We start from the raw sequence: 21,016 nt of genomic DNA, 5'->3' as shown, positions 1-21,016 counted from the left end.
TCCTCACTTTAGAACGACGTGAAACAACGGAAAGTAAAGTTAAGATTATTATTCGAGTAGTCGAGTTTGAACGATATAGCTAGAGACATTAAATGGTCGCGGAAACATTTCGATATTCCTCAGTTTCGACATACGACCGACTTCTCTTCGATCTTCGCTCAATTTCAATACGAGGAGGTATTGAAATCTGTAAAAAAAAGAGGCTGGAAACTACTCTTGGATGTTATTCGATCGGCATTCTCTTTCTCTCTCTCCGTTCCATCAGCTCTCTCGTTTCTGCTTTTCCTATCTTCGAACGGAGAAAAATATTCCATCTGATAACGTCATTGATATTTCTGTAAAAACGAACGTATGGTGCACGTTTCGAAAGCAATGTCGGCGATGACTCGAGGAGAATAAAACTATAATTCGATACGTGACCGGTTGGGTCGAAAAAGAAAGATCGAGATCGAGATCGAGATCGAGGACGAGAACGAGAACGAGAATGGGAGAGAAAGAGATACACAGAGAGTATAAAATTTCATCGGCACGATCCATGTCAGTAATTAAACACTCTCGTTGTGTGCGCGACCGCGCAGAAGCTTAAAATGACATCCAGGAAATTCTGCAGAAACGTTGAAATTGGGCATACGAACGAAATGAAATATTCATTGTACGTGTAGATAATAAATATTGCACTTGGTGGCCGCGGCGATTCGATTTTAATTACGATTCACTGACGATTGAAAATCATCATTGCTCGCCTTAATCCCAACATTATTGAAGCTAGTCGATATCCGCGTTTGTTTTTCCCGCCGTCGTTAGTTTTTATTATAACGTGACGTAACGAAGTAGCAGCTGGTATCGGACGAAGATTCATCGATTCGACGCATCGTTCAAATTTTAATGCACGTTTCCCTTCGTTCCGGCTTACGCCAATGCTCAATTAAAATTCGTTCTTTCTCCCTGAAAGGGGTTTCTAAGTCGTTCGAGATACCGCCGGGAGCATCTCTTCGTAATAACGCTGTTAGTAGCATATGGCCGACGGTCCTTGTGCAAAATACGATAGATATGGAAATTTTTCAAAATAAACTCATTAAACTCTCCTGAAATACAATTTTTCTATGAAGAGCGATAAGATCGTCATAGGAAAGGAAGGAGGAGTCACGATGAAAGAGGATAAAAGAGGAAGGGAGAAGGATGGGCCAGAAATTTTATGCTAATTCATGTACTTTCGGAAAAACGTATTATCGAGTTACCTCATAGAATGGAATTAATCGAACGGAATTAGCCGACGCGCGATTACGATCGAAGGAGAATTTTTTCTCAGTGCCAAAATTATTAGAAAGAAACGAAGTAGATATATACCGCTTAAAGATTTACACGATAAGATACGATGATACCTATTTTTGAAAGAGCAGGAAAAAAGGAGCGAAGAGAAGAAACGTCAAGTATTTTCTTCCCGTTTCCGACGTTTTCTTTCCGGCATCGCGGATTTATTTTACCATAGGATGCAATTCGATGAGCGAAAGAACCATAAGTCACGAGAAGGTAGAGTGACTCGAATGAATGATAGAACTGCGCGAGCAAGCTGCGCGAGCAAGCTGCGCGAGCTAGGGACTGCTAATTAATGGGGGCATCCATCTGACGCCATCTTGCTACTCATGGTCCTCCTTGCTTCTTCCACCACCTCGCCACCCTCTCTCGTACTCCGTTGTAGAAGCGTTGTAGAAGCGACGCCAACGACCGGTTGCCTGCATCGCCAGCCAAAACGATTTGTAATCCAACAAACCGTGCCCAGAGATTGAGAGACCTTAGCGGATCTCTCGCGGTGCGAGATATAAATTGTTTTTGGCTCGAGCCCTTTACCGACAGGGGACCTCGAGCTGCTGCCGAGGAGTTTCGGTCACCGGTTAAAGCTCGATCCTCGACCGCGATCACCCTTTACGTTTCTATTCCGGAGGAAGCCTTGTGTCGGGTATAGAAGATAGGCCTTAATAATTAACGTGGTAATGTGACGTCTTTGTTGACTCATTTAGTTCGGAAAAGGCGTCGCCAGCTTTTTAAAGTGTACGCTTGGAATAATAGATTCCAAGGGAAGCGCCATTGCCTCCTAATAATTGATGATAGCGATGCATCTGAGAATTTTCGCGTTCGTGGATAGAGCTCACAGTGGAATTACGTTACTTAGGTGAGAGTCAGACGCGAAACGCGTTATGGAGATAATCCTCTCCCGTTGGTAAAGCGCTCGAACGATAATGCGTTAATAACGAAGAATAGCCTCGCGATTTAATGAAAATCTTTAGGTCCTTTGGCACTCGTTTCGCTTCTGATTACATTTTTACCTCAATACCAAATCCGACATTTTCTTAAGAAATTACTTCTTCCCAAGAGATTAGGTTACAGCCGTCGTTCATCGCGTTTGATATTATTCGAATAATAAATAACTTGGAAATAAACGAAACTCTTCCTGGAGACGTTAACGAAGTCAAAGTTTGGAAATCGTCGCGACGTTTATAAAGCTTCGATACGGATTGTTCTTCGATAAGGAGAACGAGGAGGAGGAACAATGTGGAGTTAAGCATATAAAAAGTTGCTTGATTTGTTCGGTGGCACGGGCCATTTTATTTGATTTATAAAGTTACTTTGCTCTGTATCCAGCTTCCTGCGACTACTTGGCCGGTTACTTCGAACGGACCGGATTTCTATCCGTGGCTCTGTAAGTACGTTGGTAGTTTCGAAGTTTATATTGGCTTAATTGCTTTTAAAGACGAAACCTCGCGCAAACTTTTTCTTAGTGAACTTTCGTTATAGCTATCGCCGATTGGTATTTCGGACGGATCCGCTACGGACTGGTACCGACGTCCCGGCTATTCACCGAGTCACTATTCCTTTCATTCGACTGCGTTATCGCAAAATACTATTTTATACATTTTTCTTGCTTTCGATTTGGTATTTCTCTTGGATGTACGCGATCGGCACGTTGCGTGTCGGAAAGTACGTTCGTTACTATCGATATTACGCGTGGATGGTTGAAAATCGATAACGCGCCTTGAGGTGCCATTAACTGCAATCGAACGTATTGATCAACTTTCGTCCGACAATGAGTTACACTGATAAACCTGTTCCGCTCTTCTAATATTTCATACAAAGATGAAACGCAGAATTTCGCCAGGAAGCATAGAGCGATTTTATTAGGAAGCACAGATTTCATTCGTCTAATCAGTGAATTACGAAAGAGATATAGATTCGATAATAATATCTTTTTTTGTTCCAGAACGAGTTAATGTATGGTCGAAGAAAGAGAGAAAAGCAGAGGGGGAGAGAGAGAGAATATGAAATTATGATTAGGAACATGAAATAGTAGGTATCTACCTATACCTAACAAAATGCGACAATATTGATTCAACGTTGATATATTTATGTGATAAGACGTATAATTCTATTTCAAATTTGAATCTAGTAGAGTTAAGTAATTTATATTTAGATGTTTTATATATTATGCAAAAAAATGAATTCAAATGTCAAACGTTAGGACGGTACCATCGATAATTTTAGAATTTTTACCACAATGAAATTTGAATGGCCTACTACTATATCTAATTACGATTCATTAAATTCGATTATAATTAGATGCTATTAATCAGCGAACAATTAAAACGTTAATATATATTATCCCATTTTGCCAAATATTTCGTCAAATTGAACATAACGATTAAAGCGGATTCTGGCAGTTACCGTTTTGAATCTACGATATTACGTTAATAATTATCATGTCGTAAAATGATAATTTTCAGATCCTTTGTCGTTGTAAATCAAATTATTCTCGAACACAGCCGCTTAAATAGCAATTATATTTGCTCTCGCAAGATAGGATATGCATTATACGTTGTTAGTACGTACAAATAATTATTTGTAAACAAAATAGTTTGTAAAAAATTATTTACAACTTTAATACGATCGATTTGTGATATTTCGTAAACTCTTTGTAAATATATAAACCTAAGTATTCGATGGATTATTAACGTCGATGGATTATTAATTTTTAAATATTGAAATATCTTCTCGAGTATGACCGTGTTTACTCGCTTTTCCAAGTTTATCCAAGATCTTCTTTCGAGAAAAAATACAAGAAAATTAAAATCCGCTCGAAGGAGTATTTAATGTCTCACGGTAGCTTGGACCGATGCAGATCGCAAAGGTAAATTACTATTCCAATAGAGTATTTCCAACGGTAACGTTATTGCAAGATACGAACAGTGAAAGGGTTAAGGCAGCTGGAAAGCTTAATTTGTCGGGAGACAGTAAAATCCACGAATTTAATACATATTTATAAAGTGCATTATTGTAAGCCAAAGAATATTCATGAAAATCTTAACCTACCGACGACGTCCGTATCATATCCGTCGACGTTTTCAAGAAACTTGAAGTATAACGCCGAAGAAAAGCCAGATGCAGTTTTACCGTGAAATTATTTCGTGAAGCGAAAAAATTAAAAAAAAAAGGAAAGGAAATGAAAGAATCTCGTGTACTTTTTATCAGAATTGCTCTTCGACATAAAGTTTATCGACGGATTAAAATAACGTCGACTCAACGATTTCAGATTAAGTCGAGGTATCGAAAAAACATGAAAGCCGAGTCGCGTGACTATGTTTTATTATCTACTTCCAGATACCATCGCTGTACGGAGGCAATTTACAAGAAAGCGTTAAAAGACAACTTACGAGGGCTCTCAGGAAGTACGTCTACCACGAGGAAGCTCGTTTCCATGTTCCAAGAGTGTCATGCAAAAATCGTGTACATCTCGTTGCCACGATCGGTAATACAAGATCTTGCGAGCATAAGCCAGTAAGAGATATAGATAGATAGATGGATGGATGGAGAAAGAGAGAGAAAACACATGTTGCGACGAAACGGCTCTTTCGCCATATCGTAAAGTCTATAAACGGAAAGGTGCATTGTTTCGTAGTTGAAGTAACAAGAGGCAGAGGAAAGTATCGCGGAAGGGATCATTTCGTGGATATACGACTTTCCTAACACCTTCGCGAATGTAGAGTTTCCCTCGAAACAAAGTTTTCACATTCTCTCTCTCTCTCTCTCTCTCTCTCTCTCTCTCCCTCTCTCTCTCCCTCTCCCTTTTCTCTTCAGATCTTCTCCATCAGAGGATTTAAGCCCAACTCTCTCGTCTTTTCTCTCCCTCTCTCTGTTTGCCTTTTGCTTTCAACGTATCTCCGCGGAAAATCCTTACCCCGAGCTATCACAAAGTTATCACGAGACAGTGGAAAGCAGATCGAGTGACTCTGTCGGTAGTGGAGAGAAATCAAAGTCAAAAAGTTTCAAAAGAGTTTACCGGTGGTGCCGCATGTACCAATCAATCGTTGGAATAATACAAATCTATTCATCTCTCTTCCTGCTTCTTCGAATGGATTTTCGTTGTAGACTTCGCGGAAATCGGGAGCATGGTATACCGCTGCTGTTGCTTGGAAGGATGGGATAAAAGATAGATCGCGTTCGTGAGAGTAGTTCATCGAGAGCCACGTGCTAAATTTTCGTCAAAGAAGAGGCATTTGTTATATTATAGTAATAAGGGATACCTCTCTCGTGATCCATTGACCTCGGCAAACCGTGAAATTTTCCTAATTTACATAAGGGCCTGATTTCCATGAGCTTATTAAATTTTTGGCATGAGTAGTAAAACATTGTACATAGATACGAGCGCGCTGGCCGAGTACCGCTAGCAGGTGGACTTAATGTCTGTAATACTGTTTCTCTCTCTCTCTCTCTCTCTCGTTCTCGTTCTTCCTTTCACCACATCGAGCTTTTTCTTTTATAGGAACCGTCTAGCAAGTAGAAAGAGCGTAAAATTCGTCCCGGCGCGGCAGTCTGTTTAGTCCAGCTTTAAATTTGCGTAATGATAGGTCTCTGACTCTACGTTATGTTTCAAGGCGTCCAACTTAAATGCGCATTCAGAATGAATTCGTCGCTCGCAATTCCGATTCGCCGCGTTTCACGCTTATGCAAATAGTTTTGTCCTTAAAGGAGGCGACTGGCGAGAAAGCGGTACGTCGGAAACCTTGCTTCTCGCTTTGTCTTCGTTGCACCTCTTCCCTTTTTAGCCAAAGAACAATAGAATTACATCGTGTGCAATTTCTCTTCTTGCCAGGTTTGACCTTACAAAAGTGTGTTGATACTAAAAGGAGTCGGGAAGAAATGAGGACTGAGATAAAAATAAAAAATAATACGTCGCTGTTCCTCTCTCTCTCTCTCTCTCTCTCTTTCCCCCTGTAAACGTTAATCTTATCATCCTTAATCTTATTACTTACCTTCATAATTCGCGAAACAGAGGAAAGCGATCGAGATCCATACTTACTTTCGTACATCGAGGAGGCTATCATTATATCCCTGCTTTCCTATTTAGCGCGTCTTGCGTATATTTGCGGACCGTATATCCGTTCGACGTGTGTGTAGTTTCAACCTTGTTTATCGATTATTATCGACGTTGCATCGTTTCAGATCTTGAAACATTTCGATCGATTCCAAGTTTGTACGTACTTTGACGATAGCGCGTACAATGTCCATAGAGATATAGAAAGCTTTTCAAGGGACATAGATACACATAGCTATTCTATCGAAAACGCGAGGACAAAGTAACGCTCCGCTGCTCGATATCGCGCGTACGTCTATGTGTCCTGCGAGCTAAAACTTAAATTATCGATAAACTTGTGACGATGTGTAAGAGCCAACCGCGTAATTGTACAGCCATATGCCACCCCCTCAAGTATTCTGGTCTTAGAATTACAATACGAACTTTACGACATAAACCGTCTCTGGCTTAAACATGCATCACCCGAGCTGTTGCGTGTATATTAGGCACCGATTTGCGGATTAGAAACTTAGTCTTCTCTTTCTCACCCCCGATTCTCCTACGTCCTTTCCACCTATCTACCTCCTTTCCACTCTCCTCTCGCGAGCAAGAGAGCGAACGAACGCGAACTTGGCGAGAAACGCCGGCGGACTACGTAACTAAGGCAATGGCTAAAGAGTCTGCGCATCGAACTTGGAGTATGATTACATCCTAAATTTGTTAAGCTACGTCTTTAAAGAGAGTGAGTAGGAACTTTGATGAGAATCTCGTTGCTCTCTGTTACCGTCGATGACTCCTTTGCGTCCGACTTTGATTCGATTTTTTCGTTAATTTCATGCTACATATCATTGCGTTAGATTTTTTAAAAGGAATGATCAAAGTGTGTCGCGATGGGTCCAAAGTATAACCAAACAAGTTGGAGAACTTGAGACTATCGATGTGCTTTCGATTCCTTAACATTTAGTTTTCGTACGTGGGAAAGCGAATCTGGGTGGCTCGTTTAATAAAACCCCAAAAGGTCTTTCCTTTGAAATCCATATAAAAATCACATGCGGAGGCGTTGAACGAACGCAAACACATACAGAGAGCCACGCGGTAAATCGAAGTCGAATATTTCTCCTTCAGAGCAGAAAACCAATAAGCGGGAGAGCTCGAACTCTTCATTAAAAACTCCACAAAGCTCGGCGAAGCGCGATGTTAGACTGTGGTTAAAAAAAGTCGCGTTGAGTCGTGCCCGCCGCGAGGTTCAAGGAAAAAAGAGGCGACTGGAATCTTTTCTTGATATAAACCTGTAGGAAAGGAGTAGGATGGGAGGGGAATATTAAAAGTTATTTCAGCACCGAATAAAATATCCAAAGTTTTCGCCACCGAACTTTCTTCTCCTTCTATCTTTCCACGTTTTGGCCTCTTCCTCCCTCCCTTTCTCCCTCCCTCTCTCTCTCTCTCTCTCTCTCTCTCTCTCTCTCTCACTTTTTTCACGATGGGTTCTCCATTATCCGAGGCGTGGCGTGTTCAGAAGAGCGGATGAGAACGATAGTAAAGAAGAGGAAAGAGAAGACTAGACTATAGAAGGCATGGTGAATCTTCTCTTTTTGAGGAGGACGACTTCTCTCTTTCTCTCTCTTCTTCCTTTCTTCCTTTTCCTCTTCTTCATAAGCCTTAAATGAATCTTCCGCGCGAGGCTTTGGCCGGTCTCGCTTACTTTATGCCATCGTATATTCTTCCGCTCGGCCTTATCGTGCGACGTACTCGGGATTACTTCGTGAGAGAATTCCAAGGAGTCTGCATAGGAGGATACGTACCTGTGTTATCCTTTAGGTACGTACTATTTCAGTATATACATATATATTACCTACCATCCTACCATCATACATCTTGCAATCTACGTATATATACGCGCGTACATGTCTCTCTACGTTTGCTTGTACCTCATATCTTTGTAAGAGTGTCCGTGTGTAAGAGCGGGTTGAACCACACCAAGGAATCTTCGTACTCTCGCTCCTTTCTTCGAACTTACCTGAGTAATATTAAACTAACGCGATGGAGCGAGATGGAGTTACGAGGTTACGAAAGCTCCTGGGACTAGTTTCGGTGATTACCAAAGCGTGCCATGACTTACAAACTTACTTAAACATGTGACCACGTTTCTCTCGTAGAAGTCTCCTTACGAGAAATTAAGCAAAATACCGTCTGTTCGAATTTTTGCTAAAAAAGTACGATTCTCCCGACTGCAGCCGTACTATCTCTCCCGAAGAATCTCCTATAAAGAATTACCTTGTTAATCCGTTATAACTCTTCCCCCGGTTGCTTCAAATGTATCGTATAACTCGAATTTTATAAAACAAAAAAGGAATTGCATTAAAAATTTCAGATATCCTCAGGGGATCTAAAAAGAACTGCGTCGCTCAATTGATTCTATCCGATCTAATTCAAAGTTCTTTTTCCACCGATATCATTATTTCGATCCGAATATAAAATAAAATAACGGCGGAGTGCGTTCGCTTTTGAAAAGGGAAAAGGAAAAAGAAGGCGTAACTCCGGGAAGAGAATTTGAAGCTTACCCGAGCAGCAGCGATGTGTTTTCCTCGTTGGAAGATTGACTCGCAAAGTGTCGACCGGAACCTAACGTTATGCATAATTTTGCATTTTCAGAACGCTTCATTCGGAAGCTCGCAAGTACAGGAAGGAAGGAAGGAAAGATTCCTCGAGCGTGTCTCGCCGTCGGCTTTTGTCGTTCGGCTTTCGAAATAGAGCGGTTTACTCGATTACGAGAGAACCGGATGGAGGTGATGGAGATGGTGGAGATGGCAAAGAGGAAAGGGGAGGAGGATTAGGTTCGAGAGTGGTGAGCAAGCGATGGAAAATTTAAATTGACGCGCCGATTTTTCCCGAAAGGATTTTTCAGAACGAATCGGCCGAACGAGCAGAGAACGAGTTTTTCGTTTCGATACGGTAAGCTCCGAACTCGTCGCTTCGTACTGGCGATTCGCGAGAGCTCGTCAAAGACTCGAAAAAAGTGCTCCGGGAAAAATGTATCGTCGATCCATCTCCTGGCTATGTATCTCTTTATTTTTATTTCACTTTTTTCTCTCTCTCCTACTTTTCCATCAATTTATTCTCTTTGTGCGGTACAACTATAAATTTAACCGTCATCGCGTCTATTAACGCGATCGCTCTTTTTACATCATAAAACGAACGACCTCGCGATTAGAATACTGATACTTTTTATACCGTCAATTGAAAATTACTGTGACGTTTTGTTGTAACTTTTAGATACGAAAGAAGAAAGGACGAACGTTCGCACGAGAAACACGATTTATTTTAATCGCGCGTACGCGTACGTCTTACTTCGCTTATTGTTAGTTAAATTTATCTCCGGAATATCTCGGGATTGTGAAGGAAAGAGAGAGAGAGAGAAGGAGGGGGTGGGGGAGAGAGAGAGAAGAAAATTGTTTTCTACGAGAGACACTTTGTACGCGAGGACGATATCGAATATTCATAGGATCGATCAGGAAGATGTAGGAGGCAGAGAAAAAATAGGAAAATAAGAAGAAGAAGGAAAAAAGAAGAAGAAGGAGAGGGAAAAGAAGGGTGCAAATTCCTTTCGGAGAAGGGCTTCCGAATTGTAGTTCCAATTGCGGCGTCTGAGCCGCTTGCTTTTTCTATTTCCTTCTTCCAACCTTCTTCTCCACGGCTTCGCATCGTCCTTCTGTTCCCTTTCCTTTTCGTCCAGACCTATCCTTTTCCCATTCAGGCTCTTCTAGCCCAGCGTTCACGAGGCAGCCCTCTCGACAAATCCACAGAGACTCGGTAGGATTTAAGCTTTACGGATTTGCGGCGTGCCATGTCGGGAGAGTGGAATACGTCTGTTGGATAGTAAAGCGCAGTAGTCGAACTCAGCGTTGGATCAGGCGGATACGTTACCAGCTAGAAGGAGATCGAGCCCGTAACCGCCTTTCCCTTCCAATCTTCGGAAGGTGGTTGCTTTCGCAAAAAAATCGTCTAAGCGGCCCTTTGATCCAGCCGAACTTTTGTCTTTGCGATGGACTCGTGACTCGCTGTCTTTCAGCCCTTTAAGATCTTCCATCCTCTTTCGCTTCTCTTTGATCCTTTTCCCGTTCTCGAGAGTGCACCGATAGAGATCGGGAAAACGGTGAACGCTAGTCGAATCTCCTTATCTCTTTATTTTTCTTCTTCTTCTTCTTCTGTATCATTGTTCACGATATATAAAGGGGGCAACGGTTGGTCAAAGGACTTACGACGATTCGACGGAGAAACGGCTAAACTGAGATATTGACTTAAAATTGATCGTAAGGTCGATCAAAGTATCCGATCGAAATAAATCAAGAGAAACAGGCGCGTATCTTCTTTCCGATCGTTTCACGAGGAAATCGTTTTCTAAACGATTCTCATGATCATCGAATATAATTACATTTATGATCGAAGCCGTGTATTTGCCTTGCAAAATCGCAATTTTTAATTGCGTTTGGCTCCGAAACAGCGTTTAGATTATTATCTCGTTATTATTCCATTTTCTAAATATTTCGAGAAGATTAAACTTTCATCGATCGTAGAAAATGAGATTTTTTGACGAGTTATTTCTTAGGAAAATCAAATCTTAACGCTACTAATACTCCCAACGTAAAATATCCAACGGTATATATATATATATATATATATATATATATATATATATATACGCCTTTTGTAATATTTCGAAAATTCGTTAGCGCACGTTACGGTGAGCAAAGCTTCGTGGAAAGTAATCTTCGTTGTCGTTGAAATGATAATTTTCATTTAGCGAGAGCATCATGTCCGAAATAATTGGAACAAAAGACTATAGATGTTACATCAAGATTAAAAAACACGATTGAACGGTCAAAGCATTTTTTTTTAACTTTGTCTTTTTTCTCGCCCATTCTCTCTTTTCTGTAATTGTGAAAGTGGAATTGACGTCATCGTTGTGGTATCAGAAATCTCGAAAACAGCTTCTTGTTCGGGTAACCTTTCCTCTCTCTCTCTCTCTCCCTCCCTCCCTCTTCCTCTCTCTTTCTCTCACTGTCATTTATTCTACGCTTGTACGAAACTTTTTAATTAATTTGTACATGACAAAGACACGCGATGGCCTTTTCACGAGCGATTTATCGACAGGCTCTCGGACTCTTTTTATTATCTTGGCGGCCGACAAACGTGATTACTTCGCGTCGTACTTTTCTTTCGTTGTTTTATTCGTTGCGTCTTAAGCTTGAACAAAATTCATCCTCTTAAGAAAAATATTGCGTTAGTAAACAGATATATCGGGGAAGGAAAATTTGACAATAATTCTTATGTATTAATACTAATCTCGATAGAAAAGATTTATAATCGGACGATATATATGACTCTCGTTCAGTTCCATGACAGTCCATTTATATAAAGAAACAATTAGTTTTCTTCTATAAATTCTTGTATTTTTCTTAACGCGGTCGTTACCAACATATCTGTGACACACTGATTTCTATTGAAGGTCCAGCCTCACACGTGTGCGACGGCCATCAATTTTTGTTTTTTTCTGCACGTACGAGCAAAATTATGTATATGACCCAGTTCCACATATTTGTGACACAGTGAAAAACTGTATACTTCTTTACTAGATTTGAATACTATCCGAATAAAATTTTGCAGTATATTTTGCAAAAATTTGAAAAATAAGTACAGAGCTGTGGTTGGAATCTCTTTTCAACGGCATCATAGCGAACGTGTTAATTAAAAGCAGAAACGTATCTCGAAAAAGACAATTAAATTTCCTTTATACGACGAGGCCGATCGGACAAGTCATGAATAATTCAAAACGCGTTACCTGAAATAGTCTTAATCAAATATTAAGAGATCTTTTTTTTATCTATTTTTTTAGTTTATTTTAATAAGAAAAAAAACGACGAAGATACACGAGAAAGAAAAGATACACGGCAAAGTATCGCAAAATTATATACGATAGGAACCAGGTAATACGGCAGCTAATACGATAATGTCGCTAATGTTGCTAAGAAGAAAGCTCTTATCGTCGGTTCTTGTATTCTTTATGACAATAATTATTTTGTTTCTGAGTTTATTTTAAATTTCGCTACAGTATTTCTCTTTCTATTTTTTCTCTGTTTCTATTCTTTTATTTCATCAGTTTTTCCCTCAGTTTTTTTTTTCACCGAGTGACGTTGGTACTCTTGCAAGAATATCACGCTTGCTACCTGTCTCTCTCTTTTTCTTTCTATCTTCTGCCCTCATTTTTGCAGGTAGTACGAAGGGAAAGGATCTACCCGAATGCTTACATATTTCAAGAAGATCTTTTTCGATGCAGAACTCGCACATTTAATTATTTATTATCCATGAGAACTTTAAAACCTTTGAAGTTTACCAAGCAGACGGATTTGAGATACCTTCTCCCGCCGTCCATAAGTACAAAACTTCCATGTGAAAAACAAAAAAGGAATCTGCATCGTTCTGATACGTGGAACAACATAATGTTGTCTGTTCTTCTGTGCCCTCGGTTTCTCTCGAACATCGATTGAAGCAAGAGCTCTGACATTATTATCGTCGGGCCGACGTTTAGGCGAACTCCTAATCGCGATCTTAGTCTAATTACCACGCTCAAGAGGATTACGAGAGAGAAGGGGAGGCACGGGAGAAGAGAAGAGAGAGAGGAGAGTGTAGATAGGTAGGAAGGAAGGCAAAGTAAACGTCAGATTTCTCTAAGCCGACAGGAGTAGAAAGGAGGATGGAAGTAGAGTGGTGGTAACGTAACGTCCACACAGAACGCATCCTATCCTTGGAATCCGATAGCGTGTTGCTAGCGATTGTACATCAGGAACCGCAGGGAGCCGTCCATGGAAGATCAGCTGATTCCCCGGGAGGTTTCCAGACCCTTTTCCCTTCGAACGAGGCTACTCTTAGTCCCTTCGAATAGTTCCACCCTTATAGCCTCTCTCTCTCTCTCTCTCTCTCTCTATTTCTAACTGTCTATCCAACTCTATCTCTATCTTCCTTCCCTACCGAGCGAGTTCTTCGACCCTCCAACACATTCGAGCCAAGAACCGTTCCCATCTCGCAGCACACCGTGCCATGCACGCCACTCGCTCGGAATTTACCGTACTGCAGATTGCGGGAAACAAACGATTCCTCCGTTCGCTTTCTCGACGAGGTAGAGAGTAAGTGAGAGAAAGAGAGAGAGAGATAGAGGGAGAGAGAGAGAGAGAGAGAGAGAGAGAGAGAGAGAGAAGGTACGGGAAAAGCACTAGTCGACGACAGTACGTAAAACTCTGCTAAGAAAAGGATAAAGAGAAGCGAAAGAGGAAAAGAGAAACGTTGGAGGAGTGAATCGACGCTAAAGTCTCAAAGGAGTGATCCAGGCTATTGAAAAGTAGCTCGGTAGAAGCGGATAAAGCTGGCAAGAATCGGTATTGATATTCGAGGATTCGTATCCCGTCGAAAATTATGAGCCTTAACTTTCGAATGCGTGCTACAACTTCGTCTCGCTTCATTTTTCTCTTTTTCTCGGTTTCTCGCTCTCACTCTTTTCGAGTATTTGAATGCAAAAATTAACGATTTTCTTAAATATCTTATTTGTAAAATGTAAAAATCAAGCGAACCGATAAAGACAATTTCCGACGTTAAAGTTTGAATTTGAAAGGATAGATTGTTATAAAAGAAAAAAGCGATTCCATTGTGATGGCGAATACTCCGAGAAAAAAATACGATCGACTAACTAGAGGAGTTTCGAATATTTTGCATTGATATTACTTCGTGATGGATTTTGTTTCGTAGTCGAACTTTACTTTTCGCTATGGTAATGGAAGCTTTTATGGGTAAGATACACTGCTTTACATATTACACTTCAAAGTACGTTAAGGATAAGTCAAATCTAGCTACTATCGATATACATACATACATGTATATAGATCATACGCGTGTATGTGTACATATGTATGTGTGTGTATATATATATATACACACACACACACATATACATACATGCTCAACTCGATTCTGAATAAGTGAATATCGAAAAGATCCAGATGTATCCTTTTATGGCTCGCTCTGAATAGAAGCGGTCTGTTAAATATTTACCGATGTTTGAAACGATATTCGTTCAAAAGAGTTTTTTGAAATAATTAATATAAATAGTAGTCAAATATCGATGTTCCATGTAAAAATAGAAAAATATCTAGTATAAAAAAGAGGAATCTTTTCGAAATGGCGAAACGAGCAAACTAAGCGTGATATTTAATTTACAAAATCCGTTTTTATATCGATAGGGAAACGTTTTACAAGCAATATTGTCAATTTTAATCAAATGAAGCTTTTTTGAAAAATTTGAAAGAAAGAGCGAAAAGCGTATGTCATGAACTAAAATCAATATGAAACGTCGAGTCGCCTAAAACTTCGCTTTCACAGCGTCGGTCTTTTAAACTTCTCTGTTTGCCTTGTGACTCTAGATTTTCTTTTTCCCCTTTTCCTTTTCTCTTGGTATATTTTCTTCCTTTCACCCTCGTTTGTCCGTTTTTCTTTAATCTTCTCTTTTCGAAAAGAATACTTACCGAAACGAAAGAACCGATAAGAGGTTCGACTGCGAATACGAGGTATTCAAACATTTTACGATTTTGAAATATTAAGAATTGTTCGATAACTTTTGAATTTCCTGTTGTTATATGTTTACAATTGGGTACTGATTAAGTCTCTGTTAAATATTTAAGTACTACGGAAGTAACTCTTTGTTTGTTTGGAACGATTCTATAATCGTGGTAAGCACAATCGATCAATTTATATAAATTCAGTTTAACGAACATTACACCGACTGTAATATTATAGAATTTACAATAGCCCGTGAGAGAAGGGATCGGCGTACAAAGACCGGGTCACGTTAGGCGCCATAACAAGCAATTAGTCAACGGTCAATAAAACTGTTAACATTTATGTACGTCAAAACGTTTTTCCTACATTATAGTACAATTGGCCTATCATCAAAGCTTTTCCATTCTCCTCTTCGTTTGGAATTTACTATCAATCTGTCCAATTAAGAAATAATTGCTTCGCCTTGCCTTGTTAACGGCGAACTGACGTATCCGAAAAAAAGCTCTCGCGAGAGTTCCTTCCTACCAAAAGCGGTAGAAACTATTTCTCATTTAATGAAGCTTAAAATCACGGTGACTAGCATGGAATTATACGTCCTGAGTACATTCGTATTTTAAATTGCGGAAGCTCTCACCGAGTTATCTCGTCGAGAACGGTAAAAATTAGATACACTAGAGAGAATAAAAGAGAAATAGAGAGAAAGAGAGAAGAAAAGATCAACCGTAAATGAATTGATTATTTATCAATGTTATTAACCGAAACCTGTGAACAAGAGAGCGAATTCAACGATCAAATTCAATAAAGTTCGTATGCATATTGATTACATGTGGCGTAGACATGATGTGATATATATATCAGAAGCTTAGGATATTTATATTTTACACAGTGAAATATAGAAGTACTCAATTCCTCGAATGAAAAGTAAATTATCATGGAACTTTGCGCCAAAGCGAATTTCTTCGTGCCTACTTTGTTTTATTTTCGGCACTAGTTACCTGTTGATATTCATGAATCTCAATCTCCTGCTTTAAAAGTTGCTCGCACACGTACTCGTTACACCACGAGTCTATATACCTACGTTAATTGTAATATAATTAATACATTCTGTTACACAGTGCTCTCTCTCTCTCTCTTAATTCTTATTAATTTCAAAAAAGGGGTTTATATATATACAGATATAGCGTGTTTTAGTTCGCGATCCAAATTTTGATTTGTTTTACTTCGTCGATCCGAACCGGGAATGACCGCCGTATTATAAGAGATTCGCGACCACTGAAATCTCTGATCTCACCAGACAAATGTCACTCATTTGTTCCAGACAAAACGAATGTCGTGAGATAGATATGAAAGTAGAAACGAGCGATAGAAACGTGCAGTAAGTTATCATTAGACTCTCCAAACGTTCTCGTAACTTCGCTTTATTTCTCGTTATCGCTTCCTCTTGTTCTCTCTTTTTTCTTTTCTCTAAAAGCGGCCAAGAAAATTTTCCGCTTTACCTATTCGAAAATCTCATTAATCGACCTGTTCGTTTACAACGTTACGACTCGACAGAGGATCATTAATAGACCAGGTTCTTGGTAAAAGCAAGAGCTACACTTTACTACCTTTCCTCTGATCTTAATGAGAAGAATTAGAAAAAAGAGCCTTGCCATTAATGACATGTATTTCAACGTTAATGAATTCTCTGTACTTAAAGCGAAAGCAAGAGAGAGTCGAAGAAGGGTAACATAGTAAGAGGAGAAAAAAAAATCGATATAGAAAGAGAGAGACAGAAATGAAAACATTTAGATGCGTTGTCATGTACGACGACAATTCCCCTCTTCGTAGTTATTAGAGTGCATTACATTTCGCCCTGCTCGTTAGCTATCAATTTGTCCCGGCAATTAATGAAATCGTATTGGCGCCATTGCTATTGCTATACGGACAATCATCGGTAGAGTTATAAATATATATTATTGTCAATAAAATCGATAGCTCGTTCTCTATACGGATAATAATGTAATACGTTTCGCAGGATTATCTTTTGTCCTTTCCCTTGTTCCTTTTTATCTTATCTCTTTTTCTATGAAATAAAGAGTCGATTGAAATTCCAAACAATTTAATATCGTCGAGCACGATGAGGGAAAGAAAGAATTCGGTCGAATGGTTCACTAGCGATGCCCTTTTTCTTTCTATTGTACCATAAAGCGTTATAAGTCCTTAACAAATTTTACTTCGAGTTCTGTGCAACTTTTGCGATTTTCTCACGTTTTACCTGTTGGCGAAAAGATGGAACGTCGAATTAAAATCTTTCGTCGTCTACTCTAAACTGTCAATATAGAGACCTTTGAGAATTTCGTTCTTTCTGCAAAAAGCTTTTCCTTTACATCGTTATATTAATTCTCGTCTTTTTCGTTTCGTCGAAGAATACATCCTAGATTTTGAGTTGATTTACGTTTTTTCTTGCTTACTTTTATCGTCATATTTTTTAAGCATGATTTCTATTTATAGTACTTTTGTAAAACGAATTACGTAATCGACTGGATACTTCAAGAAGCGTTCGATATATAAATTATACAATTTCTCCGTTATACGATATCGATCTAATGTAACTAAATACAAGCCTGTAAGTACGAATTCACGTTTTTTCTTAAAAATAACAAGCTAATAGCGCTAACGTCGTCTTTCCAAACAAATTCGTATAATCCACTCGTGCTCGTACGAGAGTACGAAATATACAGTACACCGACTTTATGACGAGAGAAAAAGGGAGAGAGAAACAGAAGGGCTCCCACTATGCTTGGAATGAGGGCGAAAGCTACATAGAGGCAGGTTCTGAGCTGGCAACTCGTCGTGAATTCCTCGTTAAATACCACGTCTCACTCGGCATTTCCTACTTCCTTTACTACTCGATCGCACGAATAAAATAGTAAGTGGTCAATGGAAACTGATAAAAAACTAATGGTAACAAGAAGGAAGCAAGCCGAGTCATTAGAGATTCACTGACGTGATAAGGAAAGTGGAGAAAAGTGTAAAGAGAAAAAGAAGGAAACAGAAAGGAAAAAGTGGGCGGGGAGTTAAAGCGAAGCACGGTTCGTCGAGAACGAAATAGCGGAAGTTGTTGGACGCTGCCATGGCCCTTTACCTTCTCTCTCTCTCTCCCTTTCTTCCTTTCTTTCTTTTTTCTCTTGCATTCTCTAGTGCCAGGAGATGCAGTGTGCAATGCGGTAAGTAGGTAGGGTGGTTACGGTGCAACGAGTGCAACCGTGTACAGCCGGCACAATCCACCGTTAGTGACGGCACTTACCCTGCGGTCTTGGCTCTCCTCGTTTTGCACTTTTGTATTTTCGTGCGCGGGCTCTCGCACGTTTGAATTCACTTCCATTTTGCGTGCTACTGCAAGCACTGCTCCTCCTGCTGTTACTGCTGCTGCAGTCGTAATTATTTCAAAGAGTCTAGAGAGAGAAAGAGAGGAAGGAAGAGGGAGAAAGAGAGAGGGAGAGAGAGAGAGAGAGAGTGAGACGGAGAGAACGGAAGACCTAAAGTCAACGAAAGCTTGGTCGTTTTACGTTCCGAGTCCGCCAGTTTATTTAGCCGTGATTATGAAATAGGAGCTTGATCGTTATTAACACTTACGCGTATAATTCACGTTAGCTTTGTTTCTCTTCCCTTTTCATTTAGTAAGTAAATTTTGTTTAGAGAAAATATATATTTGAATGTCTGTCCATCGAATTTTTTTTAATATACAAGGTACTTGATCTCGTTGGAACTCGTTCTAGGGGTCTTCTAAATCCAGCGTTTATATAGGAAGCTCGGTAAGTACCGTTTAAGTCGTTAACCGCCACATCTATTTGCTTTAACTCGATCGTCAAAGCGAAAGTACGTCAGAGCGACAATAACGTCGTAACGCCGTACGGATTCGTTTTATCATGGTCTTTGGAATTGGGTCAAGCTTGTAGAAAATTCGTACGTACGAGTAAGAGATTCGGTCAAAAACAATAGGAATCAAAATCAGGAGGGACAGAGACTAACGAGCAGAATAAAATCTACGAAAAAATAAGAGAAGAAAGAAAGAGACAGAGAATCGGACATTATATTTAGTATCATCATTATATAAAAATTCATATCCATTTCAACGATCTTCGAATTTGTCTTTATCGAAAGGAAACAAGGGACAAAGTACAAACTATAACCGACTCTTAATGCATTCCACTATAACTTAATGCATCTAATCGATATGCTCGAGGAAAGCGATTCAACAACCTGGCGGAATAGTATATGAACCGATAAGATATTTATTGTCAATAACCGTCGGCTAGAGATAATCGTAAACGTATTACGGATAATTTCGTATCTCGGTTAGGTTCAGAGAACCGTGAAGCCTTCGTCGTCGCCGTTCTCGTCGTCATCCTCGTCGACGTCGCTTTATGGTTCCATTCTTGGTATAAAGGGAAAATTATCTTTGCTACGGTACTAGCATCAAAAGCGGATTTATCTGAATGGAGTGCTATATATAGAAAGGAGAGGAAGAGTTCGAGCTAGAGAAAGAGAGAGAGATAGAGAGGAAGAAGATTCCTTCTCAAGGCTCACGATAGAGGAAAAGCCGCAAATCGTCTTTTTGTCGCGTGCAATCACGCCGAGATGGTGACTGAATATATAATATATATATATATATATATATATATATATATATATATATATATATATATACATACATATATATATACAAGTATATATATGCATATATATAAGTATATATATATGTGCGTACACACACATATATGTATATGTGTATATACATATATATCTCTCTTGGTAAGGTAGGAGCTAATGCGACGAGGGATGATGGAATTTGCAAATCACCCTGCACTTCACTTTGCTCTCTCTTCGTCTCTTTCTCTCTCTCTCACTCGACGTCCTCATGCTCTCATCTAAATCCTTATCCTCGTCCTCCTCATCTTTCATCGTACTTCAACCCTCTCCTGTCTCTCCCTCCTTCTTTTTTTTCTTCTCTTGTCTAACTTAAGCAAGCCACGTGGTTCACACTCGCGCTATAGACACCCTTGTTAACCTCGCTGGATTTAATAAAAAGTTGAAGAGGCATCCTACCGCATCCTTAAAAAGTATCGATCAGCGTATTCGTTGAAACTCCACTAGTCTTTCGTTTCTTCTATTCGTTCGACGCGTCAACGTTGCAACGTACAACGACAATGACGTCGACGATAACGACGACTCTTCGTCGACAATTTTATATTACTGTAACTCTTTAAAAGTCAATCTTTAAAGAAAACTTTTCATTTACATGGAAGCTCTATATTTTGCAGTTTCTTTTTATACCTTTTATACTTTTCTGTTTCAGAAAGAAACAAACAGATCGAGTTAATTTTTAAATATTATGAATTTAAAAAAAATTTTCCGATTTAAATCCGTCGAGTTTACTTTAACAAATAAAAGAAGGAAGAAACAAGCATGATGCGAGCTCAAAGTGCCGGCTTAAAAATAAGATCGCTTTCTTCGGATTGGATTTATTTTTATGGTTACGTAAAAATGGCATATAGTCGTGAGGGGATATTACTTGTTATATAGAGAAAACGAGCATATAGACGTGACGTAATGGTCCAAGAATAAAAACGAAAAAAGAGAGAATAAGAGAAGGAAAAGAAGAGGAGGAAGAGGAGGAAGAAGAAGAAGAAGAAGAAGAAGAAGAAGAAGAAGAAGAAGAGAGTACAAAAGGTAGCAGAGGGAAAGGAAAGAAGTTATATCCTTTAAAGAAGGTATAATCTTATCCGATCCTTTCAAGTGTCCACATGCTGTCTTCCAAGCTTAATCATTTCGAACGTATCCCATTCAAGTCTTTTTAATTCGGCTCATCATTCACGTGAATCTAGCTTTCTTCTTGACTCATTCTACTCCACCGATAGATTAGATAAATGTAAGATCGTATTGCTTTCATGAAAAGAATTTATCTTAATCTACGGTATCGTCTTCATTTAAATCGATCGATTTTATCATTAAAATTGACTCCTATCTCTCTCTCTCTCTCCCCTCTACTCGCGATCATTATTTCTACTTTATGGCATATAAAGTCTC

The 21,016-nt window shown here is 39.4% G+C and overlaps 1 long non-coding RNA gene across 1 annotated transcript; it reads right to left on the bottom strand.

Annotated features, from left to right (window-relative positions):
• Positions 1-7,992: 7,992 nt before the first annotated feature.
• LOC122630571 lies at positions 7,993-18,700 on the bottom strand. Its single transcript, XR_006327518.1, has 3 exons — positions 18,563-18,700; positions 8,471-8,603; positions 7,993-8,125 (listed from the first exon to the last, which is right to left on the bottom strand). It is a non-coding gene; the product is annotated as an uncharacterized LOC122630571 (long non-coding RNA).
• Between the last annotated feature and the right edge of the window lie 2,316 nt (positions 18,701-21,016).

The sequence above is a fragment of the Vespula pensylvanica genome, chromosome 7, assembly GCF_014466175.1.
Source record: "Vespula pensylvanica isolate Volc-1 chromosome 7, ASM1446617v1, whole genome shotgun sequence".
Classification (NCBI taxonomy): Eukaryota; Metazoa; Arthropoda; class Insecta; order Hymenoptera; family Vespidae; genus Vespula; species Vespula pensylvanica.
Note: the sequence above shows the minus strand (reverse complement) of the source record. Positions and strands in the feature narration are given on the sequence as shown.